This window comes from Patagioenas fasciata, chromosome 1 (assembly GCF_037038585.1).
Source record: "Patagioenas fasciata isolate bPatFas1 chromosome 1, bPatFas1.hap1, whole genome shotgun sequence".
In the NCBI taxonomy this organism is placed as follows: Eukaryota; Metazoa; Chordata; class Aves; order Columbiformes; family Columbidae; genus Patagioenas; species Patagioenas fasciata.
Window position 1 is genome coordinate 75,241,855 of NC_092520.1, and position 27,845 is coordinate 75,269,699.

General features: G+C 42.9%; 1 protein-coding gene across 1 annotated transcript in view; it reads right to left on the reverse strand.

Moving 5' to 3' along the window:
• ZBTB20 (zinc finger and BTB domain containing 20) overlaps nt 1-11,064 on the reverse strand; it is a 490,245-nt gene extending 479,181 nt beyond the window's left edge. Inside the window, exon 1 of the mRNA XM_071809214.1 lies at nt 11,019-11,064. The gene's annotated coding sequence lies outside the window, so the exon portion shown is untranslated. The remainder of the gene's footprint in view (nt 1-11,018) is intronic.
• Between the last annotated feature and the right edge of the window lie 16,781 nt (nt 11,065-27,845).

Genomic DNA, 27,845 nt, shown 5'->3' on the forward strand with positions numbered 1-27,845 from the left:
TGTACAATTCTGCAAGCTAAAATTCTCTTGGCAACTACAGACTTCCTTACTTCTGATCTCATCACACACAGATGGCTCAGGCTTGTAAAATATTATTAGGGGACGTGTTGGAGTGGCCTGAACATGGGTCACTCCAGCAGCGTAATCTGACTCTAAAAATTTCTCCGGACTTGTATAACCTTGAGTTCTGCCACTGTTTCCCAAACTGCAAAATGGGAAGAGAGTCCACCTCCTCATGATGTGATGAGAATATGTGAGTTAATATACATACAACTCTATAAAAAAGCAAAAGTGTTACTGCTGTTTGGAAAGAGTAAGATAGGGTCATGCAGGCTTCAGTTTTATTCTCTTCACTGAAACAAACACCGACACAGATATAAATAGTGCCTGCAGAAAAGCAAGAGGTGAACTTCTGCTTGTTTTCTTAAACAATTTGTTGCTTTTGCATGTAAAGTCTGTTTAGAAGAGATTTGAGTAGTTTAATAATTAAACCAAAAATCTTTAGTTCTAAAAGTATTAACATTTACCAGAGGAGATTTTTTCAGTGGTGTCAGAAATTCACAGTATTTACGCACCAGTTCTGGTTTTCATAACAAGACTGTGGTTTTGATTTTGATCACTGGTTAATTTATTGCTGCAGCACATCATTTTGCTTTTCTTTGGGAGGTTCTGAGGAAAATAAATTCTTTACAGACACAGTTCAGATGGTATTTTTCAATTAAAAATACTTAAAGCAGAAAGGAACGGTTGTCTGGTAGGGGATTGAAGATCAGAGTTCAATGCTTGGCTCTACAATAGACTCCCTGGGGAAATTTTCAAAGGCACAAATGGCAGGTTGGCACATCACTCCCATGCTTGCTTTAGTGGGAGTTAGTTGCCTCTGAAAACCTCTCTTTCCTTTCCCTGGATTATCCCGATCATGTCACTAAATCTTTCTGTGTCTTGGTCTGCAGCCACTATAGTGGGAATTCTAATATTTTGTTTCCCCCACCTATTTAACTACAAGTGTCCTTAAACAGTGCCTCTGTTTTACAGTATGTAAAGTACCCCACACTAGTGGATAGAGAACTGATCTCATCTGGGACTTCTAGTTTCTGTTAGAATATATACATGCAAATAACTTAAATACTAATTTGGAATCTGGAGAGTATTAATGTAAACTATTTTCCCAAAACCCAGGTTATCATGCTCTCCAGGAGCAGCACTGCATTAGTAAAAAGCGCCATATTACCAGCCCAAGAGAAGGGCATCCAGAGAACATGTGCAGGACAGCAAGACGGGGTAAATGTCTCCCATGTGGCACCAGGATGATGACCCATTCATTGCAAAGGGGGATTACTAACCCTCTTCATCTCAACCTCCAATTTCTGGTAATGTCACTGGAGGCCAGCCTGTACCACGTAAGTCTACATTCTTTGACTGAAGTGTTACACTTTACTGGAACAAAAAGCAAAGTCTACACAAAGGTCCACGAGGCCGTTCAGAAAACAAATCATGAACCTGAGTATGCATTTGCACCACAAGAGTACAAGTACTCAGCCACTATGTTAGACAAAACCAAGCAGTTTTATCTTATTTATCTTGCAAGTCAGGACTAGGCCAGACAATTTTTGTTTTCAAATGACAAATGTAAAATTCTCAAAAATGTGACATGTGGAACCACTTAAAGGGCAAGAATGACAATATAATGAATAAATGTGCATGACAAGTGAATTCAAGGAAATATTGATCTGTATTTGCTTATTCAAAAAGTGGAGTTCTCCACAGAATTATTCAAATAAAACTGACAATTGTTTTTTCTGCTCTACACATCTTAAATGCAGTGTGATCATGAGTAAAGATAAAAAAGAATTAATATTCCACATGCACCCATTAATTACCTACTGCCCTATCATGACTTACCAAGTTTGCCAAAATAGATGGGAATAGGGTTCATTATATTGCAGAACACCACCACTGAGGGATGAAGTCTTTCAGATACTCACTAGTAGTTAAACACAGCTTTTTACTTTTGTCCTATTGCATAAATTATTTTCTAAGCCAAGGGTGTCAAACTAATTTTCATCAGGGGCCACATCAGCCTCGTGGTTGCCTTCAAAGGGCCAAATGTAATTTAGGACTGTATAAATGTAACTACTCCTACAGCAAATGCATTAAATGTTAAATGTATTAAAGTTAAATGTAACTACTCCTACATTTATGCTGTCCTAAATTTATTCATATAGTCAAAAAATTACATTCGTCCCTTCGAAGGAAACCGCGAGGCTGATGTAGCCCCCGGTGAAAATGAGTTTGACACCCCTGCTCTAAGCCATTCAGCTCTTTCAACCATCTCTTTATGGTTATAACTAAGAACCTAACTTTTGCAGGCAATTTTTTTTTCCTCAAGTTAACTCAGCTAAAGCCAGCAGCATTACAGTAGGAGTTATTTTTGATTAAATATATTAAATATATTCACACAACTAATACATATCTTTATGTGCTAAGCACATTCTCTGTTTCTTTCTGTATCATCCTATTTGTACCATCTATGCAACCTACCCACTATGCGATACAAGCCAGAATTCCTACAGCAGATGTAAATAATTCAAGAAAGTTTTTAACTCCTCAGGGAGATTTACTCACAGATCACCTGTTCACAGAGTTTAAAGAGATGTCAGAAGAGTTCCAGGATTATTACAGACCCATGATGAGAAAGGTTATAACAAAATATCAGTATTATTACAGCATAGAGCTGAAACTGGCTTTGATTTTGGATAAATTAACAAACTTCAAAAGGATTGGTCTAAATCTGTCAGTGGAGGAATGTTGTTTGATTGCATCATGTACTGGGCTGCTGCTGCTGTTGGATCCAGAAAGAATGACGCATCACAGTCTGACATGGTTCTGATAATAGATAAGTAAACCATAGGATTGCCAAATGAAGAGATAAAAAAAAAAAAAAAAGAAGAGCTGATAAAGCAAATTACACCAACAGAAGTTGCAGTGCAACACAAACAAAAGAAACCCAAACAAACCCCATTCCTATTACTGATAGGATGCCCCTGTGTCCCACATGGCATCATTGCAAATGGATTCTCAGAGAGTGAGAAAGACACGAACACACAGTTTTGCAGTAGCAGCAACCCACGCAGAATACCACCATTTGCCAGCTGAGAAACCTTGACCGGCTGGCCACATGCCTCCATTTCTGTTCTGCTGATCCACTAAATCAGTCACACCTTAAGGCACGTTCGCAGTCATGGGTGACAGAAACCCAGACTCTTCTGTTTGTGACAATCCTTGTATTTTCCTCCCAAAGGCAAAGTATGCTAAGGACATTCTTCATATGTCCAGAGGCCAGCAGACTGTCACTTTCTTACACAGTGTACCACATATATCTAGGACACAGAAAGGATTATTTAAAACTCTAAAGGAGACATTTATACCCAGTACATTTCCAAAATAAGGATGGCAAGTTGCTGAAATAACTTATTTAAAACTTTTTCTCAAGTACAGAGTGATAGAATTAGAGTAAAATCGTCTAGAAGGGGTTGGAAACACTTTCTCATGAAGTCTTAAACATCACTTCTACTGACATTAACTTGAGCTACATGTCCCATCGGAGAGCAAGTGTCAGCAAAGTAAATGCATTAGTTAAAGCTTAATAGTAGTTTGGTGTTCAATATCCTGAAATATTTAATATGTTTTTTCCCAAAGTAAACTGTTATTCAGTTTTAATGAAGACATTAACCTGCTTGATTTGTAAGCTCCTGTGGGAAGTCAGTCTAAAACACTGTCACAAGAGGTAGGCAGAAGTAACAAGAGCTGTGACAGGAAATCAAGCACATTTTAAATGTTAAAAAAGCAGCCAGAAAATGAGTCTCAATATGCTCTTGTTTTCTTTTAGTTTTGTTTATTTTTTGGTAATATGATTTCTGCCCTTTAAAAGATGCCAATTAAGGCTGGTTATAACGTAGTCCGCACGTAACTGTGGGTATTGAAATCTATGTGAGTTTTCACCAACTATTTTGTAAACAAGAAGTGGTAGAATACAGACTCAAAAAAAGAAGTTTGGGTCAGATTCTGAACTTTGAGACAATTTTCAGTTTCCAGCATTGTAGGATGACAGCTTTAAACTGGAATCCACTGTTACACTTTTAGTCACAGTTTGAATTTTCCAGACTGACTTTGGATACAGTTTACATTTCACGGGAACAGCCGGTCTTGTGAGTTTTCAGCTTGAAATGATAGTGATATAACAAGATGAGCAAAAATGGTGAGACCCCAAGCAATTAAGGTGGGTGTGTACTCTTCCTGAAATGCATATTGGTGGTTTGACAAGGGAGACAAGCTGGCTGCTTTGTTTCACAGTAGCTGCGTTTGGTTCATGCTGTCAAGCATGGATTCTGACACTTAACAGTATTAATATTGCTATTTCTATTGATATAATTAGCACTTCTATAAATAATAGCTAAAGCTGCCATAGCTAAGTATATTACTGCAATCAGCACCATCAGGCCCTTCTTCATTACACACCCTCCTGGAAATACAAGCTGATTGATCTCAAGAAGAAGACAGCCACTGAGCAACGCTGTTGGTTCTAGCGGCCCAGCTAAGAGCAGCTACCACCATGTAGAAGACTCTGCTAAACAACTAGCTTGTATGTGTGAGACTAAAGTTTCTCACCAGTCTTGCACCTGCCAATGTTTGAAGGCTATAAATAGGGACTCTTCTTTTCAGCCACATGATAAAAAAAAACCCTCGCATTGAGTTCAGTGGATGTTATTCACACACTACAATAGGGGAGAAGTCCCACGAATATTTTGGAGAGAAATTGGACCCAACCTTCAAATTCCAACTAAATAGCACAAAGATTTTATTTGTTTACTTTACAGCTATGAAACAGGAAGTTGCCTAACAAAACAGATATTGCTTCTACAGAAGAAGAGCAGCACCTGCTATTTTAATCCCTAATTTCATTCTGTTACACTTAAAAATACTGAAGAACAACAACTTTTCTAGTGGCCCAAACACCAAACTTCAGGCACTCCTCCCAATCTGTTCCAAAGAACTTTGCCCTTGTTTCAGTATGCCTAAAAGCCATAACTTCTACGTTAGTTTTGAGGGTGTTTGGTATCTAACTGGAAGTAGCTATGCTTAATGACTACAAGCTACAACTACCATCAGTGGGAGAGAGAAATATACAGAACTAGTAGTGCTGGTGGTGAAAATAAAGCCTCAGGGTCTGAAAAGATACATGCAAAAATATAAGCAGTTAACATTGTCACCAATTTTTGAGACAGTGGTTATTTTCTACTTTCTTCATCTTCCATAAAGTGATGTGGGTAAACATCACACAAAGATTTTTCCAAAGGCAAATATTTACAATGTCTGGAAATAGAAATCATTACGTACAAGAAATAAAAGCCTAGATTTCTAAGCAGAGTTTGTCACAAAAGTTCTTTAAAAGTTTGAAGTTCTTAAGCTTTAGTCAAGTGGATGTGCTCAAGGTTGTGTGGGGGATTAAGACATTTATGTGTATAATTAGTTTTGAGTGTGAAACACGCACATTTTTGAATCCTGGAAGTTCTTCCAGAAACACTACACGCTAGCTGCAGTACTTGAAAACTTAAAATGCTAAAGAGGATACTACAGTTCCAAAGAAGCTTTGAATTCCTATTCTACCAATACAGCTCACTTTGTATGAGGCCAAAGCACTCACACATCGCTATGTCTTTCAGTAGTATCCATGCCAAAATCATCCCTGTATAATTCCACTGATGTCACTTCAGTTATTTCAAAGAGGAAATTCATGTCTAAGCTGTGTTCTGTTTTCTCATGCAAACCCAGAATAACTACACCAAAGTTTATAAAGCTACTGACACTGGCATTTATTGTCAAACCAAACAGCCAATAGAATAATTGGCACCTACTATCCTACTATTTGAAATTATTACTTGAGATATTATACCTAACTGTAACAGCAGCACTTCAGACTTCTCCGTGTACATACCTTTGCAAATATTTGTGATGACAGCACATGGTATTATTCCCGTTACACGGATAGGAAACAAAGGCTGAGCAATTTTCCCTAAAGTCAAATATGCTATTTGTGGCAGAGCAGAGAGCTTCACAAGTCACAAGTCTTAAGCCAGGAACCAAAACCAGTAAACAAGTATTCAGTCTTCAGTATGCTTTAATGAAAATACCAGAAGCAATAACTGGGTTGGACCCCATATTTGATGTGGAAAAAAAAAAAAAAGGAAAGGTGAAGGGCTAATTATTTCTTGGAATAAATAGTAAAATAGTTGGACTCAGAACTTTCCCTGATATTACCAGGAAATTTGATTACAGAGTGTTGCATTTTGGTAGTCCTTGAGGCACCTTTCATGAATACCTGGGAAAATCAGAGTAGAATCTGAGACCTACTAATAACTGTAAGCACAAAATAATCTACATACTGAAATCTTTTTTTTTTGTTGTTCTGCTCAGTCTCCTCAGGCTGTAAAGTAACACAGACCTTCCAAAATCACCTCTGGTTGTTGAAACCTGTCAATGGGAACTATTTTATTTTGCTTCAGAAATGCCCAATGATCCATCTCAGTGTATACTGCTCATGAAAATTAAAGAACTGAATTTTGTTTTGTTTGTGTCGCTCTGATACCAAAGATCAAGGGTCAGCATGGCTACAGAAGGGTAAACAAAAAAAGTTTACTAAAAGTTGCCATTTTGAGAAACTATAATGTTTGTGTTTTGTTTTTCAATACCGTAAAGATTTGTGCACGCTTTCTGCAATAGCTGGCCTCTTCAGAGAGTTTAAACTGCTGGTGAGATTTCTTGGGGTACTATGTATGCAATTACAGAAGAATTCTGCTTACTTAACATGAATTCGGTACTTTGAACAAAATAAAAATAATTATTTTTCCCCATAGCATCTTCTACATTAATATCTGCAGTCACTTGGGAAACTTAAAGAGCCTAGCTTCAGAAGTTTTGTCCATACTTGGCCAGAGGACAGCCTTTTCCTTCATGATACACATGGGATCATTTGAGAACACATTGCAAATCTAAAATCCCACCTCGCTTGAAGGGATTTACAGTCTCACATGACAAACTATACTGAACAATACTGAGGCCCTGTGAAAAATAAACAAAAAGGACACATTTATTTTCTAATACCAAGATGGAAATAGTAAGTCTTGAGGGTCACCTGGAATTTGACCAAGGTTACCCAGCAAGGATCAAATCCTATTTGTCTTAGGCAGGCAGTCCTGCTGAAATCAAATAAGCCTACAGCACACATCAGTATACTAGGGCTACGGTTTAACCTCTGAGGCTTGCTATAAATCCTGTGCCATAAAATAGGTGCTATGGATTAATTTCTAATCCCAAATTATAACTCCTCATTGAAGAGCTGAAAACCCAATTCCCGTCACAGATTTAAATAACAAGGATTGAACCATCCTGAGATCTTTTAAGACTTTACTTTTTAAACACCAAACAAAATATTTTCCAGGAGAGTCAATTAGTGCAGTGACAATTAAACCACACTGTTTGAGGTAACAGAACAAATCATACACTATGACACAGCATTTTTTTTTAATCTGCCTGCATATCTAGTCACTAATGTACCCAATAAATTAATTCCACAAGTGCCTCTCCGAGTCATGTTTGAATTATCAAGTTTCTGCTGTATTTCCAAAACAATGCCAGGCATGCATGTGCGTAGGAGGGATGGTACAATGAAGCCAATAGGTGCAGCTGTGGCCTGGGCAGCAGAAGGTCTGTTCAGACTGTCACTGACGGCTCTTTGACATTGAGAAGTCATTCCAGTGCTGTTTAATTCAGGGTCTTTCTAGCATTTAATATTTTAGCAATGAGGTCACTCCCCAAACATTTAGAAGGCAAAGATGAGCCTCTATGAACTTTATGAAAATCTTCTTCACCCATCAAAATCAGAGACACAGAGGCAAGGGGTGGGGTGGGGGAGGAACAAGAGTGTGCACCCTGATCTGTTTGGATTCCTTGCCTTTGTATCTCCCCCATGAATAAAACAGAAAAAACTCAGAAAAAAATTTCAACCTTCACAAAGCATCTTTATGCAAGTACAGGTGAAAGGCAACCTCGGTAAATTCAGACTATTGAATGAGCTAGCTGGTATCTTGTACATCTGGCATTGCCGCCGCACGGGATCTGAACTGCTCTCTCCTCTTTAGCTTGAATGCTAGCGACCCTGATTTTAAAGCAGGGGTTTAGGATTCCATTCCTAACATTACAACACAGTAACAGCAAACACAAAATACTTGGCCAGAAGGGTTTGGTGTTGTTTTTTGTTTTTTTTTTTTTGTGTGTGTGTGCTAACACAACAAACAAGTTACATTTTAAGACTTATAAACCATTTCATTATGGAAGACAAAAGGCACCTGTATCTTTAACTAACTAGTCACAGGTTCTACATTCTATCAGAAAGTTTTATTCTGCCAGAAATGAGGATTTTTAAAAACACCTACAGATTAAATGATGAGATTTAAAATAATGCTAAAATCTTCTGTAATGTTCTTCCTGAATTACAAATGGACTATTAAATCAGTGAAGTGCCAATCAAATGCTTTTGTGCTTTGAAAGAAAGGTTTAAATAACAAAAGCAGTTTTTCAGGCCTCTCTCTCCCTCGGTAGTCAGTGTCATCTATGCACTAATTACAACATATTTACTCTCTTTTCTAGTAAGTTCACAATTGAATATATTTTTCAGAATATGATTTTTAAGAAAAGTTGCAATCAGAGCCTCATGGATTCTGGCTCTTATTAATCCAGCTTGTCTAAGAAAAATACAATGTTGTGCAGTAAACTTCAAGATATATGACAGGATTTAATAATAACAGCTCTGGATTCAGTCCTCAGCTTTAAAAATCAACTCACTGCATGACCTCGGGTGAACCATTAATTAACTAGGGCCAAATCCTCTGTGGACTAAACACAATGGAACTAGCCAGTTTGGACAAGCCAAATATCTGGTCTCAAGTTTCCAGAAGTTTTGATTCAGGCTGGCCAAATATTGGAATTTTCATCCTACGAAAAAATGTTCAGTTGTGTTTCAGGATAAGTAAAGCTCTCACATCTTTTGTGGAATAAAAATTTCAAGTAATTCATCTAAAGGGAGGAAAATAAAGGGGGGGGGGAGGGGAAAGGTGGAGGTGTCTCAGGAGAAGATGTTTTTAAGTGTGGTTTCTCCCTGTAAGCAGAAAATGGAACTGACAGAAGTCTTCAAGGCAGGTAGCCATGAACCATCACTTTAATTTTCTGGTCAGAAAAATCTAACTTTTTTTTTTTTTTTTCCAGTAAAACTGGAACTTTCCTGCAGAAAACTGCAACTTCACAAATACCACATTTTCCACTGGGGGGGGGAAGGATCCTCCTAATCAGCTCTAATATTGTGTACTCATAGCATCTGACAGCCTATCTAGTAAAAGAGCTCCTGCCTCTGAGGGTGTTGTGGGGGTTTTTTTGTGTAAGAGAAGGATGACATTACTTTTATGCCACAGATTTATTTTTGTCTTGAGTTACTCTTTCTTGCAAAGCACCCTAAAATTCACAGATGCTAAATGATACTGCATTTCTACAACATTAGCCCCATAATTTCAAAGATATCATTTCTATATGAGAGTACATGCCAGACATTCAGGAAGACCCAAGAAGGTGTTCAGATTTCAGGACTGTTACACAGATGTAAAAAATCGCAGTCTTTATAGAATACTTTTTCCTCCTAAGTAATTACTTTGATCTGAGAACCTAGGCTCAGGCTTTGTGCAATATTTGTTCATTTTACTAGACTGTAAGTCTTACGTTATTACAATTTTTCATTTGCAGTTCAGCAGAGAGGACTACAAGACTGACAAGAGGGCATTAAACCTGAAAAATAGAGACTTATTCGGCTACAAAAGGAAGCACAGGCTGGATAACATGATGGGCAGTAAGGCAGTTTGTTTTCTAGTTCTCTCGCTGCAGCGACTAGCGAATTCATTTTACCTCTGCACTCCGATTAATAAATATGAGAACACTCCCTATCGAAAGGGCTAAGGGAACCTGGGTACGATACCCTGCCATCTTGACATAAACAGATGTCTGGCACTAGAAGGGCAACAGACTGATTGCTTTTAAAGCCACTGTTGGACCCGCGATATAAACTATCCCGATGGCTCCCTCAGGTAGAAGCGCGCTGCCAGCCTCAGAAAGGATGAACGTGCGAATTCTCTGTGAGCCCGAAGGGCCAGCATAAAAGAGCAGCTGAGCTCACCGCTGTCGGAGGGCTATCAACTCCTCCCAAGCACGGCTCTCCCCCGCCGCCGCCCCTCACCCAGCACGGCCGCTGCCACGCCGAGCACCTTGCGCACCCCCCACCATCCGCCGCCTCCCTCCCGGGGGCTGCCGCCGAGCTGCCATCCGTCCCTGCGGACTCGGCCCTCGCTTTGCCGTCGCGCCGCTCCCAAAAGGGCGCTGGCAACTTTTCCCAGCGGCCCGGCCAGAGGCCCTTCCGCGGAGGGGACGAGGGAGGGAGGAGCGGGGGATGCGCCTGTGCCAACTCTCCCTCCGGCCGCACGCACCCTCAAGGGAGCGGCGAGGTTGGCCCTGCCAGCTCGCAAACTTTGTTGGGACGGGATGAAGCTCCGCAAAGCCGCGGGACGTGACGGGGGAGGCGGCGGGTACGGGGCTCTCCCTCCCCGCTCCGCCCGACCCCGGCGGGACGCGCGAGGAGCGGGGCGCGGCGGGATCCCTGGCGCGCGCCCAGCGCCTCAGAACGGCGGTTGGGACCCAATGGCTGGCGCGCGGGTGCGCGCATCCGCGCGCCGGACAAACTACTGCGCGCCGCGCCGCGCCCCGGCCCCGCGCCCCCGGGGTGTCCCGGGAAACCCGGCTCACACCCTGCCCGCTGCCAGACCGCCCGCCTCACGGTGCGGACCGACCGGCCCACCCCCTGGTAGGCGGTCCCCACCGGAGGCCCCGCCCCTAACCCCCAGCTGACCCCGGAAACGCGGTACCTCTATCATCTTCTCCCTTCCCTTCGCGAAGCAGCTCGACACTTTCACAGACAGCCGCCGCCGCCTCGCCGGCCCCCTCATTGGCCCCCGGCCCCCCCGCCCCACTGGCCTGCTCCCATTGGCTCACAGCCCCGCCACTCCCAAAACGAGCCTCGCCCCCCCACTGCTGCCTGGGCCCGCCCCACTCCTCGCGACTCACTGCTAATTTTCTATTGGCGAAGCGGCACTCCCTGGCCCGCTACGCGCCCCGCCTATTGGAAAGCGCAAGTGTTGGTCAAACGGATGGCGCCTCTCATTGGCTGGCCTTAAGAACGATCGTGGCCGCCTTCGGCAGTCTAGAACTCTGACTGGTTCTAAAGAGGAATCACTCTCTCCAGCAGTTGGGCATCGATTGGCCGCCGCGAGCGCCTCCGCCCCCAAACAGCAGGTTAGGCTGCGCTCCCTCCTCCTCCTCCTCCCCCTCCCCCCCCATTCTACGCATTTCTATTTCCCGCTTTATTTATTTATTTTCTCCATAAACTTAAATGACCCCGGAGAGGCGGGGGCTAGGCGGGACTCAGCGGGCCAAGGCGGCCAACGGGGGAGAAGGAGCGGGGCGGGGCTACTAGGCGTTTGGGCCAATGGGAACCCAGCAGACGGGCCGCCCTTGGCTCGCCGCCGGCCAATCGAGCGGTGCCCGCTTCTCCCCTGTGCTGTCCAGTGCCGGCGGTGGATCCCGAGCCGAGGGGCAGCGGGGGTGGTGATGCCCCGGCGGGCCGGGGTGCGGCCGGTCCCGCGGGGTGGCCGCTAACGGCCGCCGGGCCAGCCGGGGACAGGGAGGGCGGGTAAGGGGCGCTGCTCGTTGTCCTCACGGCAGCGGCGCCGGCCGCCCCGGCCCGGGTGTGGGAGGAAGGGACGCTTAATCGTTTCCTTCCTCACGACGGGGCGAGCGGCACGCAGGGCCCGGGGTGGGGGGGGAAGCTCACACCCCCCTGGCTTCGGACCGCGTTTTCGGTGTGATTTCCTCAGCCTGGCGCGCCCGAGGAAGACTCTCTCCCCGCGGGTTTTGTCGGCTTGCCCGGGCTTCGTAACACCGTCAGCGCCCGGTGCGCCTTCTTCCTGAGGCGGCTCTCGGCTTTTCAGCCCGGAAAGCGCGGTGAAGTCGTTTTCCCAGGGGCGCTCTCGTCTCTGCCCTGCACCAGGGACTCCTCACCTCGGCACTGGGCTCTAGGGACCTCTGCATTTAGGACTTCGGGCACAGACGCCCCTCAGACAGAAGTGAGGGCTGTTTTTACAGTGAAGGAATCGTTTGTAACTGTTGGTTTTGCAGCTGGGTCCAAAGCGAGCTGACAGTAAGTGTCACTGCCACAGGCACTGTGGGTCTCAAGATAAGCTTGTGTCACTGGTTCCTCCAGAAGGGACCTGAGGGCAGTTGGCTGTATCAGTCTCCACCCCCTCTCATCAGAGAGAAGGCCAAGACCTTCCTTAGTTTTCTTACCATTCATATATTTATAAAGCTTTTATTGCCCATAAGACCTGTTCTGCTTTTTCCTTTTTTGTGTGTGTGTTTCTGATTGTAATCCTGCATCCTTGCACTGTTCTTTCAGAAATCTGTTCATTTGACCTACCTCCACCTTCTGTCTACTTCCTTTTTGTTTCAGATCAAATAAAACATACTTTATCCAAATTTGTCTCTTGCTATGCTTCCTTTTCCTTACTGAACACTAGGTTAATTTAGATTTGGTGGTGATCATTCCTCTGAAGAACCCTGAGCTTCCTACCTCCTTTTTCTCAACAGACTGCTCCTATGTGATCCACCCTAACTATTCTCCAATTTCCTCATCCTAGCAGTATGTTACATTTGCTATTCTCTGTCCTTCCCTTTGCATGGATCCCCCAATCTGAAGTTATCATCCTAAACCAAGTTGCCTCCCACATTCATAACACAAGTAGTTTATATCTGTCTATTGAAGCCACGTGGGGAAGAGCTCCCACTCCAGTTGGTTTCTCCATTTTTCATGTCAAAGTTTGTCACCAGTATTTTCCAGGAAATGCCCCTAGCTGGGGTCATTCCTGAACAACCCTCCTATTGCCATCAGCTTGAGTTATTCTGCTAGCTGCCTGCAAAAAGCTCCTCTGTCTCATGAGTTGGGGTTTGTAGCAGATCCTTAGTGGGAGAGCACCCAGATTCTTTCCACTCATCAGTCCCAGGGGACTTAGAGCACTTGTCACTCTCTAGCAATTTGATTTCAGAACTGATGTGTAATAAGCAAGGACATGTCTCTTCCCCCTACCCACCTTAGTATCTTCTCTCAAGAAAGAAGTACCTTTATATTTGTATTCCAGTCACGTGGGTTACCCCACTGCACCTCTATTACCACAGGTAGAATGTGCCTTATGTAGCCTTTGTAATTTTTTTTTTCCTAATATAATGGGAGTAATTAGTAAGCAAAAATACATCTGGTAATAATAATAATAAAAAAAAAGGTAAGGACCCCCATCAGACTCAGCTCAGTATTGTAGTGAAGCACCTGGATTTTAAGCATTGGCGTAATCTGACTGCATAACTGCTTAAATGTAAGTACATGCTGAGGTTCTTTGCTGAATCAAAGCTTTAATTTTCTTTTCATTTCCTTGTGGCCTGTTCTGCATTTTTAAGCTGAGATGGAGTGTGAAGTAAAACACTCAGAAAAATAATTTCTCTTGGGCATATTCTGTTTGATAATGTCATACCTGGAACTTCATCTGGGCTGTCAAAACAATAGCGCATGACAGTAAAACTGAGCACACTTCATATACATAAATCTTTCACAGTCTGTAACTAAGCATCAGAATGAGCTGAAGGCTCCTCTAGCTGAGTTATTTTACTGAATGAGAAATTATGTGACCCTTAGAGAGGAGATAACTCCCAGCTAGTAACTCTAGGTAACAACAAGCAGAGGTGGCAATGAATATATGACAATGAGTCATTAAAAAGCATACTGCAGAAGGACAGGGGATTTTTAAGAGGTGCAGATTCCTCTGCTTGAACGGCATTTGTTGTCCACCACAGATCATGAGGCTTCATTTCTAGTGGGAACTGCAGCAGTGTCAGAGATGCCCAGAAAGTTACTGGCAATTTACTGACACAACGAAGTATTTCCAGTGATGATATGGGTCCACTTCTATTTAATGTGGGATAATTGTGGGATAATAATTGTGGGATAGAGAGCATGCTTTCAAAATTCATGGTTAGAAATCATGTTCAAAAACATTACAAACCTCTTAGAGGACGTGATGAGAATGTTGTGTTAACTTGAGGACGTCATCCAACCAACAGCTTTGTATTTAGTAGAATTGTTAACCATGGTATAGAAATCAACTGTAGAAATAGTTGAGGAATTTCCTCCTGAAAAACGAATAACTAAAGAGACAGAAAGCCCACAGAGGAAGTTCCAAGAGATGAGGCTACGCCAGAAATTAAATACAAAGCAAAGGTAAAAAGCACAAATTTTAGGGTATACAAACATTCTAAGATGTACAAACAGGAAGGTCATACTTAAAATAAGCCCGGAAAGGAATAGCTTGCCTGTGCCCAGTTCTAAGGAGGCCTCAGCTGGAACAATGTGTTTGGTTTTGATGACTGCATTTAGAAGATACTCAAAAGATCAGAGACTAAAAGTTTTGATGTAGCAATGGTAAGAGTCTTAGAGAACGTGGCCTACAAAATAGGGCAAAGGAACTGGATTGATTTAGTCTAGAAAGGTGTTAAGGAAGTTTCTTCTCCCTAGGTTGCCCAAAGCAGAGCCTCAGGCATGAATTCCAGAAATTCCTCTTGTGTAATTTATTAGTAAAGTACAGCAGTAGAGAGCACCTCAAGCTGGGTGCTTCTGGAAAGAGACCCCAAACAAAGAAATCTCTTGGCAATTATGCCCTTACAGTTTGTGTTTCCCACCCCTCATATGCCAGTTTGGGCCAGTTGTAAAATTAGGGTCTGTAGTCTCCCTATTCTTCATTGGATCACTTCATTTTTGTCAAGTGGGGAGCACAATGTCCTGCAGCAAGATGCCAGTAAGGATATGCTAGCAGTTTGGTGGCCAGGCAGCAAGGACCCCCTATGCCTGGAGGGAACCTTTTCCTACACCCTGGCCATGGCTGATGACCCTCCCATGGACCATTCCGAACTGGCGGTAGAGTAACTGGAAAAGTTATCAAACCATAATGAGAGTGTTAAAGAAGGAAAGCTGACCTGTACAAGCTGAAGTTAACTCAGGAGGAGTCTTTCCATGTTTGAATAAAACATTCAAAACAATGCTACTTTTTGCTGCTTGAAACACTTGGTGGGTATAATGTCTTTCAGTAAGGCTTTTCTTACTCTTCCTGTATCTGGTTTTTTTTTTTTTTTTTTGTTGGAAAGGGTTCTGTCCACTCTGATAGCTAAAAAAAAAAAATGTTCATATCTGTTGGTAGCTGGCATATCTGCATAATCTATTTGCAGTTGCTGAAAAGTAAAGTAGGCCTACGATCATCATCCTAACTCTGAGTTTGATTTGGGATTTGAGAACTTTTGACAGGTCAAGCAGCTACTGGTGATTGTTTTTGCGCCAATGTAAACCTATGATGTTGTCCATCCTTTTCGTACTTGGTTAGCTAACTCCTCTGCTCCTCCATGAGCTTTGTCATGAAACCACCTAGTCACAGCAATTAACTATTTCTTCAGTAGTATTAAGTAGTCAGTCTCACATTCTGCTGTTTCTTGTCTTCTCTGGATGTGCCATTTACTTTTACTTGCTTACTCCTTTACTTATCTCTAGGGATGCAGCTTCTGCTGATGATCCAATCTCCCTTCTGGCTTGAACTGACTCTAGGGCCTTCTTTGCTTAACTAGGCAGAAAGTTCAAAAGTTCACAGCTTGTGACCTAAGGTTGACAGCAAATTTAGTTATTTATACTAAGTTCTATATAAACAGTTTCTAAGCAAGTTCTGTGAGAAGCCATATACCAGGTAGTTCAATAAGCTAAGTCCTGAACGTAGGCTAGGACAGTCTATACCCTGTTTCCCTGAAAATAAGCCCTATCCTGAAAATAAGCCCTAGCATGATTTTACAGGATTTTTGAGGATGCTCAAAGTATAAGCCCTACTCCAAAAAAACAAGCCCTGATTACAGTTCCTTTAAAAAGTCCATTTAAATAGTGTCCAGGCAGCTATACATGTAAAAAAGTAATATGTTTTGGAGCAAAAATTAATATAAGACCACGTCTTATTTTGGGCAAAACAGGGTATTTCCTGGTGAAATGGAAGAAAGAGGGAAACAGTACGAAGTTCTTGCATTAGGTAAAATTACCGTGGAAGAAAATAAATTGTTCTCTAAATCGACTGAGTCAAGACAAAAAGTTATAGCTTTCTTTTGCACCAGTGTTTTGGTTTAGACATTGGGAAAACCTTTTGTGTGTTCGGCATAGTAAGAGAGCTCTTGGAGGCCATAGGATCCCTGATAATGAATGCTTTTAAAATTACAAGAGATTGGGGCCAACCACTCTCTGGACAGTTGCCCAAGGCAGCAAAACAGGAAGATCCTGAGTGACACAGTGCCTTACTGGGACAGGCTGGGAACTGCAACACCGGGAGCACAGCGCCCGTGAGAAACAACCCCAAACCCCCCATGTCTTTCAGCAATAGCCAGAAGCTCCAGCTTGTCCTGGAGATGTGATATCACTGGTCAGCTCAACGATAGCATATTGACTCCCTAAGCAGCAACAATTTCCAGCTTCTGCTTTGTTTTGTTGTCGGGCTTAATGTCAAGTTAGGGAACGCAAATATAGTCAGGACAACACTGCTAGAAGGCTGGGGTGTCAAATACTGTCAAGTGTTTTCTATGCTTGTCCCTCCAAGACCTTTCAGATCTGTCCTAGCATTACATTTTTTGTGAGCAGTGGTTTGACTAGAGGAGTACTATCACAAAAGGCTACTTTGTAGCTCTGCACCTCTGTCCTGCTTAAGCTAAAACCCTATAGAGTACAATTACTTTCAAGCCAATAGAGTTGCAAGCAAATACCTCTATTTGTGGAGTAGTTTAAAACAAATCTTAAAAATAAAGTACCTGGTGACAACAGTAGGAGGACTGGTAAGCTGGAATCTTGTAAACAGCAACATTGTAATGCATTACATTTTTGTAGTAACTTCATGCATGTGAATATCAAATTCTATATAGTTGCTTGTTGAATTCAAGTTTTGGGGGCTGAATTTCCTACGTTAGTTGGGAGGAATGAAGAAATAATTCCTCATCAGGCAGAACAGAGCATAAAAAGTCTAATTTATTGCATTCTTTCAATATGACTTCATTTTTGAGCATTTTGTGACAATCTGACCTAATATTGCACTGATTCAGACAATAGAGCTGTTCTATTGTACTTTAATGACTGGAAATGTAATTTGCTTCCTGTTTAATATTTAAGCCAGCAATAATACCAAAAAGGCTTATTGCTCCTAAGAAAAGATGAAAAGGGCATAACTCTTAAGGTTTTTTTGTGTTCAAAATTTGACCTACTTTAAAAATACTAGAAACTCATGGGAATGGTCCTCAGAATTGAAAATACCAATATAAGATTGTTGCCTGGGAATTTTAAGGTACTTCACTTCCAGCTCACTGAAAAGCAGAATTTCCCTCCCAAGGGATATCCAGATAATTCAAAATTAATTTTTTGTCTCAAAATACTGCATTAGCAGAGTTTTTCACAGACAGGGAAGTTTTAAAAGAAAGAAAATACTTTGAACTTTGGAAATATTTAATCTGGACTTGATTGTCTTGGATTTTTTCAGTCTGGCTCAGCTGAAGATCAGTTCGTGCCTGCCCTAGATGCCTCTAGCAACGCTTAGATCACCAGTGCTGTGCAGGTTTGCTCCATTATTCTCCTTGGAGAGACCAAGTCCATGGCCAGACCACATTGCCCATAAAGCTCTTCCATGGTGAGCAAGGAAGACAAATTTTGGTGTTATGTTCAAGGAAGTCAACTCACAAAGGCTGATTGATAGAGGATAGGAGAAACGTTCGTTATCTGGACTGCTACAACAATGAGACGTGGTGGCTCAGACAGGGATTCAGAGCCATAGAAATAATTTGAATGGAAAACAGTGCAACGAAAACATAATCTTCACAAGAGGTGCAGCTGTGGGCATGCCCTATTACTTCCCCCATGAAGGCCCATTGCCTTTTCATTTGCTACTACTGCACATCCATTACACTGTTGGACGATGTTGCAAGCACAGCTCTGCTGAGCCACTCCTCTTCCCCTGCCCCTCACCTCCTGTGTTAGACCCTTGGGGACCATATTCCTCCTCATTGGCCTTGTATTGGGGCAGTCCCCATTGCAGGGCTCAGCAAGCTGAGTCCCACACCTGCATGGAGAGGAAACCCGAGATCCAAGGCTTCATGAAATCCTTCAGGGACAGGGCCATTTCTAATACTTTACATATTACAAGAAGTTAAATGTACACTGTTAAGCCTCTGTCATGCTTCCACCTGACAGCTGGATATGCTGGTCTTGGTGTAAAGTTTGGTTTTAACCATCCATTTGGGATGAACATTGGGAAATATATATTAAAAAAGTCCAACAAGGAAAATCACAAATGAAACCACAAAACCTATCACAAGGAATTCCACACTGGTATCTGTATTTGGTCAGGATCAACTAAAACACTATTAGAACTCTCTCCTCTGGAAGCACACACAAAAATGCCAGGTATCGCTGGAAGGAAGATCCAGAGAAGACAAATATTTTTGAATGTCTTGTTTCACTTGGTTTTATAAATAAAAAGGGTGGCATCTCTTTTTAAACCATGACATTTTGACAAACAATGATGCTTTGTGTCACTCTTTAGTGGGAAAAAATGTGAACAGAATAGTTTTGGGAAATCTGAAAAGCAGTTTGGGAAGGAAGACTGCTGTGTACCGTTCCCAGATCAGTCATTTACTTGCTTCATATATTTGGATAAGATATTTAGTCCTTATCTGTAAGCCAAGGTTGTACTGCTTTAGCTCTACCAGTTCAGTAAAGCTATACAAACTCTCTGGTATTAACACAACTATATTTGTATTCAAGTACTTTTATCAGAATAATATGTTCATGTTGGGCAAAGGGAATAATCTTACAACTATAACGTACCTTTGTACCATTATAACTGCTGGCACAGTGGGGAGTGCACTGTTATAACAAAGAGATAAAAAGATCTCAGCCCTCGAAGTACTTACACCTAGTAGTAAAATTGCATGTAGACCACCTCTGGTGTGCCACTTTCCCCCATCTATAAAAGCCTTTTAGTTCTTACCTTGCGGGGCTGTTAGGCATGAATTCCTGTCTGTAACAGGGCTTTGCAAAGTCTGCATGAAAGGTGCCAAGGCTTATTTTTAGCCAGTCACAGAGCTTTTTTGAGTTTCTAAAGACAGTTTGCAAAAGGCAGCTGTGCCCCAAAACATGCCATAGTGGAGGAGATCGGCTGGGCTTGCTTCCTTTTTCTGTGAACATTTCACATTACATTTGACTCAGACTTCTCTGACAGCTATTTTGTGACATATTGACTGTGAAGTCATCCCTGTTATTTCATGTATTAATGTGAAATCCACTCCTCTATTCCTCTGGGCTTCAGGAATTGGCTTCTTTCCCCCACCACCATTAGTCTGACAAGCAAAGGTGGAATCAAGGAGGACAAAAATCGTTCTTGTTTAAGGCAAAAATACAATAAGGGTGTTTTCCCTGCTGCTTTTTACCTAAAATCTGAGAGGGAAAAAGACAAGTCAAGAGGCTGCCATCTGTTGGGAGAAACTAGGGAGGACACCAGAACCTTAAACCCTGGCAGGACCTGACAGGAGTTGAGCAATGTTGGGCTAATTGTGGGTGTAAATGACATCAGCGTTTGGCCTACGATCAGTAGCTTCTCCCCGAATAATTTAGTAAGTACAAATATTAAAAATACTTGAAGTTAGACATTAACCAGATTAAATGTTTAGACAGCAACAGTAAAATACATTTGATCAAACTTTATGGACTGAAACTCAAACAGAGTTTTATTTAGTAATAATAATGGGGATGCTGATGCAATTTCTAGTTAATCGAAAGGGAAAAAATTCAGGAACAGCAGTCTTTTGAAATCCAAGAAATATTACTTCAAGGACAACTTTGAATATGTTCACAGAAGATTTCCTAATCCACAAATCCATTCTGATGGCTCTTTTCCCACAGGCATTCACTCTGAGTACCAAGGCCACTGATGTTTTCTCCATGTTCACTATTCTTTTTGAAGCTCCATCTTGCAAGGAGTTCCAGCTGCTCAGCCCTGCATTATCTCAGTTGTCTGCTAGACTGGATACGAATCTCAGTTCCAGCATTAGCAGGAAAATTGGGATCTACAAAGGCCCCAAAAGATGCCTACACAGAATAGAATGCATAGGAATGGGATCACCTAGATTGTCAAACTCTGAAGGTTTACATGCTTTTGTTTTTCAAACATGCAAGGAGAACATATCCTAACCCACATCATGGACATAACCCCTCCCTCACCTGCTTTCTTCCAAGAAGTACAGTGTTTAAGCAAAGTGCAAGAACATCAGAACAACCACTCTCCCTGCTGGAGGATAGTCCGGGTCCAGGAATTCTGCTAAACCAGAGGAAAGGTGAGAACTTAGAGAGACCCACTGGATTTTAAGTGCTGGAGCCTTCCCATCAGGTCAGCTTTCCAAGTCACCTCCAGCAGCATGGAACTCCAGCCTGAAGCCACTTGCTGGTGTCTAGGGAGTGGGTCACATCTGGCTTGGATTTAGCATTTGCTATTTGTTAGCACTCTAAAGACTGTATAATTTGTGCACAGCTTGCGTGTATGTGCATGAGTGTATGTATGTATCAAGACACAGCTGGTCCTATGGAGACAAGGTTGACTGTTACCCCTGAGGCAAGAGACCCATGGAAAGCACGGTGGCCGGTGTTGCATTATTGCCCTTTACTATTCTTTGACCTCCGCTTGATATATTTTTCCATAACCCTAGGCAGTGAGCTCTCTGTGGGTGGGAACTGTCTGCGTGTTATTGTCTGTTAAACGAGGACCTCATTGTGGAATACAGCTTCTGAACTTCACTACTAGACAAATAATACCAAAAGGCAAGGTGGCCAGCATCTGTCTTAACTGGTCCACCACCACAGGCAAGGTGGATGTTGCCTAATCTCGGGGAAGCCTGCAATGGGAGTAAAAAACTGTTCCCTTAGAAGTGTGCCAGCACTAGCAAAACATGAAAGCCACAATTGCTAAAAGCAGGAATAATACACACACATCACAAGAAGCAATAACTAGGATAGCAGCACACAAAGGTGACCTGTGAACCTGCTGAGAAAGACAGTGGGAAAACAACAGCAAGTCTAGTCTAAAGTAATAGTGTGAGAAAATTCTTCAAAGCATAGCAGAGGCACATACTAGTCACTGGAGCTGCCCTTTCAGTTATGTTTGTTGCTGAGAACTGAGTGATGCCAGCACATCAAGGGGATATCCAGGACAGTTGTATCTACGTTTCTGACCCTCTAATATGCTTTGTCAGGAAGGAATGGGAACATCTCTTTTTACATGCTGAGGAAACTCAGTGTTTTTCAGTAGAATTTACACCACAGGGCAAAAAGCAACTACAGAACAATGGAGATTTTGCCTTGCCCACAGTATCTGATATGTGACAGTGCTCTCAGGATATTTATACTCAGGTGCTACTGTTGTTCAAAGGAGCAACAGTTAGTGCTGTTGCAGTGTGCACCACTAAGGACAAATGATGAAAAATAAAGCTGTACCACAATGAAGTTGAGAGGTCCTTAGCTCAAAGTAGATATGGCATGAAGGGCCCGGGGTAATCCCTGATTTCCTGGGAATGGCACTCATCTTTTACCATGAAACTGCTTCAAAACGCAAGTCCTTTGGGTTACTAAGGAAGCGCTAAACACATTAGTTGAACATACCTGATGCACTATTGCCTGACTGTTCTGTGGCCTCTGAGGCTCTAGCTTGGGGGGAATTACAAGTGTTCAGTTCCTCTCCAGTGTTCATTACTTCTGGAACATAATGCTAGGCATTAAATGGCAAAGCATATAGTCATTTCACTGCTAATCAACTCATACTCATACTAGAATCCTTGCTTATTCATCACACCTTCCCAGATCCGATAAGCTCCTGTTGCCTTCTACTCAACTGTCTGGTGGACAACAGGATGACCATGAGCCAGCACTGTGCCCTTGTGGCCAGGAAGGCCAATGGCATCCTTGGGTGTATTACAAGGGGGGTGGTCAGTAGATCGAGAGAGGTCCTCCTTCCCCTCTACTCCGCCCTGGTGAGACCCCATCTGGAATATTGTGTCCAGTTCTGGGCCCCTCAGTTCAAGAAGGACAGGGAACTGCTGGAGAGGGTCCAGCGTAGGGCAACAAAGATGATTAAGGGAGTGGAGCACCTCCCTTATGAAGAAAGGCTGAGGGAGCTGGGGCTCTTTAGTTTGGAGAAGAGGAGACTGACCTTATTAATGTTTATAAATATATAAAGGGCGAGTGCCACGAGGATGGAGTCAGGCTCTTCTCAGTGGCAAACAATGATAGGACAAGGGGCAATGGGATCAAGCTGGAACACAAGAGGTTCCACTTAAATTTGAGAAAGAACTTCTTCTCAGTGAGGGTAACAGAGCACTGGAACAGGCTACCCAGGGAGGTTGTGGAGTCTCCTTCCCTGGAGACATTCAAAGCCCGCCTGGACACATTCCTGTGCCACCTCACCTAGGCGTTCCTGCTCCAGCAGGGGGATTGGACTGGATGATCTTTCGAGGTCCCTTCCAATCCCAAACATACTGTGATACTGTGACACTGTTTGAATTGACAGAAATGAACCCTATACGAGTGGTGGTGTCAGAACAAAAATGTTCAGCATTCTGAAAACTGAAAGTAAAAAGATATTTTTATGTTTAGGTTTATTCAATAACACAAGACCTAGTGTACTCAAGGTTCTACTTATTTTCACATTTAATTTCAGTAAAAATATACCTTTAAGATTAGAGTCGACATAATGTCTAGTCTGCTGCACTGTCAAGATAAAAATCCAACAGGTTTTCTGAAGGGACTGTGTCCAGGTTCCTGGAAGTTCATGGTGATGAAGGGCCCTGATAATGTAGAATATTGTTCAAGAGCAGGACATGCAGGTACTGCTTCATTTGCACTATATACTTGCTGAGAGTGCTTGGGCAACACATTTATTCTCTTTGTGTCTCTTTTTCCTCAGAGAGAAAGTGGTAATAACAACACTCCTAACTTCTACACACAAAATTAAAAGCATAAAGCAAGAGAAGTGGAGTTATTACTCATACTATCTGCTATCATTACTCTGGGATAATGAATGAGATGGGCAATTGGGGCCATACAACATTACTGTACTAGCAATAATGGAGTAAGATTTTACTTAGTTAACATTTTTATAGATCTGTAACCTTAATACTTTCTTACTGCTTCCAAATATAAGCTTCTATCTCCTTTCTCTGGACAACTAACAGCATTTGCTGTATCTAGTGACAATGCTGAAGTGACAGCTCTCAGCCTCTGCTTGCTCCCTCGTTTGTGTTCATATTAGGATATGACCTAGAGGGTCGTGGGGGCACCATGTTGGCTGGTTGCTGGATGATGTCAGCCGCAATCAGCTATGTATTGTGTCTCTGGGGCACTGAATCATTTCCTGTTTTGTGCCCTTTCTGATGAAGAGAAACTGGAACTAAGCGCTTTTGCCTTTCATAGCCCCTGGCTAGTCAAATCTGGCATGGGACCCAGCTGTATTGAGCAGACTGTGCCAGAACATCACATTTTAACCATAAGTGCTTAGAAATTATGGTGCTGCCATCCCATCTAGTGGAGGGATCAGATTAATTCATCAGCTGCTGGTTGCTAAGTCAGCACATACTTCTGCTGTGACTGTAGGAGCAGAGCTATCAGCCTCATCAGAATGCAGTTTACACAACCCGCTCACTACATTGTTGATTTGCCCTGTGCAGAACAAATTGGGTGCATTTCTTGACATTAAAAAGTCTTAAAGTTTACACTGATGCCAGACAGCAATAGTTGTATCAGAAGCCCAAGTCAGAAAGATGATCTAATGGCTAGTTTGGGAGAGCTCACCAAGGAAGAAAAACAGCTTTGCAGCAATGTTTCACTGAGAGTAACAAGGAAGTGAACAATCTATTGTTTGATCTAGAACTTTTTAGGTCCCCGCTTTGCACCACCACCCAACCCAGTGCAGCTGTTTTGACGTTGGTGTTCCTGCCAGCCCACCAAACTGGTCACCTACCCTTCAGCTGTGGCTGAAGGTATTTGCATGGGGAAGGAACAACTGGCTACCTTTAACTGCAGGCAACTGCTGTGTTGCTCCAGGGCATGAACATGAGAACCAGCTGTAACTTCTGAGTTGCTACCAATGATGAAAGCTAATCAGCCATTTCAAGGTTAGTGAACACTTTACAATTCCCTCTGGATCCTCTTAGAGCTCCATAAGGGTCATTATTCACCTTCAAAGAACTTTCATCTACTTCAGAGACAGGATAGAGAGGGACATATCCCTTCTTCCTACATGGAAGAGGCTGCAGAACCAAAAACTGTTAGGCTGTCCTTCCCTGAAAGAGGGAAGTGTTCACTAACAGGTCAGATAAGCAGAGCACATCACAGAAAACCCTAGCACCAGCAGAATTAACCATCTTTGTTTCTACACAGGTAATTTTGACTTGCACTGAAAAAATGGAGGGGATTTCTAATAGGTCTGAAAATGAACTTGAGTGACTCCTCCTTGAGAACAGTTTATTCAGCCAGCCCTAAGCCTCATTCCCCACTGCTACACAGCGCAGAGCTCTGCCCACTGCCACCAGGCAGACAGCAGGTCTACGGTGCCACATGCAGGTATTTCCCACCCTGTGCTTCAGCATGTGGGAAGTTCATGTTTTAAGACAAAAAAAAATGTTATCCTGAACAGGGAAAGGGCTGCAGACACTTTCCGCTCTGCTATGGGTTTGAATAAAGCCCCTAAGGCCATCTCTCTGGAGGGGGAAAAAAAAAAAAGTGTGTGATTCATCCCAGTTTCACAGGAAAGAGTGTTCCTTACAATCATCAGTCTTGCTGGCACACAGAGAGAGTCTGCAGGCATGGAACAGGCAGGGTGTGAGTGGACACACAGGACAGGCAAGTGTGTCCCCATCCTGACAGGCTATATGCTGCTAGTAAGGAACTGGACGTTGCTAAGGCAATGTGTAGAACAAGCATGCATCTAGAGAGCTTGTGGAAACCCATTTTGTAGATCAAACACAGACTGCAGCTAAAAGGATTACTTATGCAAAATGAGAGTGTTAGAAGGGGATTGTTCATTCCCCCTCCTCTTCATACTTAGAAATCAGCTGCAAGTTAAAACACTGTTTCTTCACACAACATAAAAATATTTTCCTACCTGGCAGTGCCTTTGCATACATAGAACCAAATCACATCAAAGCAGCATGAAAATGCTCTGTTGGAAGTGCACTAGATGGCAGTGTTCCTTCTGAATCATTGCTGAGCCACTGCTCCACCATGATCACCACATTTGGAGAGAAAGGCCCTAAAAAGTGTTGACATTGTCATCCCCAGGGTATTCTTCCAAATTTTGGGTTTCCAAACTTTGTGTCTTTCTGAGGTGGAAAACTGCATCCTGCCTCCTTGAATCTCTTCTGCCCTCACCTCTAGGAAAGCCTTCCTCATGTTCAGTTATCCACTTCAGCTTCATGCTGTTGAGCCCTCAGAGCTAGCACTGAACCCAAAAACTAGTTGTGTTTCTGCAGCACATGGGTTATGGCTCATGAGATGCTTAGTGTTATTCAGTCTGAGCTTAACAGTAAGTTTTATAGCAATTTCTTTGGTACAAACCTCTATTTCTTGTCTGTATTGATCTGTATTGTGGTTCTTTGAAAGATAAGACACTTTCTTGATGTATTAATATGAATTTGGAACTTGAACACATATGGCTTTCCAGTATGAAACCAAGGACCTTTTTACTCTGAGAGATGCTGAGGATAATCAGAATCAGCACACATCACCAAGGCAAAACTGCATCAAACTGCAAGTTGGGCTAGAATGGTGAGTAATTTTGATAGCCTTTTGTCATATTTGAGCTTGTTTTGTTCCTGACAGATTCATTAGCATTGCTCACACCTAGTGAGAAATTTAACTTTAGCCAGACCTCCCAACTGTGCAGGTCTGCGCCTCCTTTGTCCCCAAAGCCAGGCTTCACCTCATTTAGCAACTGTGCTCTTAGAAGAGGAAGGAACTCTAAAGGGAATTGCACTCTTCATCTGATGTTGAAGGGATGATGAGGGTTGAGAGAAGCTCAGAGGAGGGAAGGAATAAAGCAGTGCCCAAATTATCTTGATTGACTTCTATTCCTCGTAACGCAGGAGAGTTGTAGAAGGCAATTGTCTAGTAGCAAAATCTGATGGTGCTGTTAAACGCATTACAAATGGCTGAATGACAGAAGTCCTGTCACCTTATGCTCTGCTGGAAAGTGGAAGGTAGAACTGCCCTCGGGTAATAAATCCCTCGGAAGCCCCAACACTGCACTTGCACACGTGGCAGAGCAATGTTCACTGTCAGTGTAGTGCCTGCACTCAGCCCATTCTTGCAGACACTGGAAGAAGCCATAGGAAATAAACCCATGCTTCACACTGCACAGTCAGCCTGTAAAGGCAACACAAGCATTTCCAGGAGATGTGAGCTGTCCCAGGCACAGTGCCCACCTGTAGGAAGAAAACTGAGCTGGTGTAGCCTTCGGCCTGGCTCTGGGCTCAGATTTCAGCCCAGGCATTTCTGTATAAGTGGAGAATATGAAGATTCCCTCCAGCCCCCTCCAAAAAGTGTTTCCGGTTTAAATGCATCTACACTGACCACTTTGGAACCAAGTACACCCAAGCCTGTTGGGTACCATACCCACCAGCAGCCCTACGCAACATGCTGGGTGACCTGCCTGGAACACAACAGTCAGGAGCTTTGAAGCTACATCCTGATGCTACATCTCAAGCAGCCTGCAAATCACCTTCCTCTGCAACTGGATGCTATGGTGCCCTTTTTGTGGCCACAAATAGTAGCCCCTCAGGGGTAGTTTCTGGTGTCAAACATAGCTTGTGTCCATAGCCAAGAGAGGGCAGCATTCTCCCTCATCTGGGAAGGCAGAGGAGGAGGGAGCTGCCTGGCCACACAGCTCTTTCTAGGAAAAGACGTGCCTTATCAGATGGCATTTTAGAACAGACATTCGTTTTAAGACTTTATGCATCTGTTTATGGAGATATCAACTGATTTACACCTTGGAGTTGCTGGGCACAATTTATCACACACCTATAAATAAAACCCAAGCCAATTCTTGGTGTGCCATCCCCAGCTGCCCCTGCCTGTTGTTATCCCAGCAAGAAGGTGTGGCAGTCTCCTGGTAACCAACATCCCTCCCCAGCTGGAGGCACAGCAGGAAAGGCAACTGCATCTCTATTTCAGAGTATATAGCTTTACAAGATGGTGGTGGAGGGGAAGCAGAAGATAAGAACAAAAGGGGAGGTACTCTGCATTTTTGCTACCGTTTTATATTCATGCATGAGTAATACCAAAACTGGACTTCAGAAAGAGCAGCCAGTAAATGGAAATAGAAGACTCCACCATTTAGCAGTGGCTTGCATACCAAATGGGGGCTTCTGTTGCTTGCATCTCCTCCAAACATCTATCTGCATAATCCACCAAGATGGATGCCCATGGAAGCCCACACTGGTGCTCATGCTATCTATACATCTGGCAGTTTTCATGAGCTGATGAGCTCAATGGA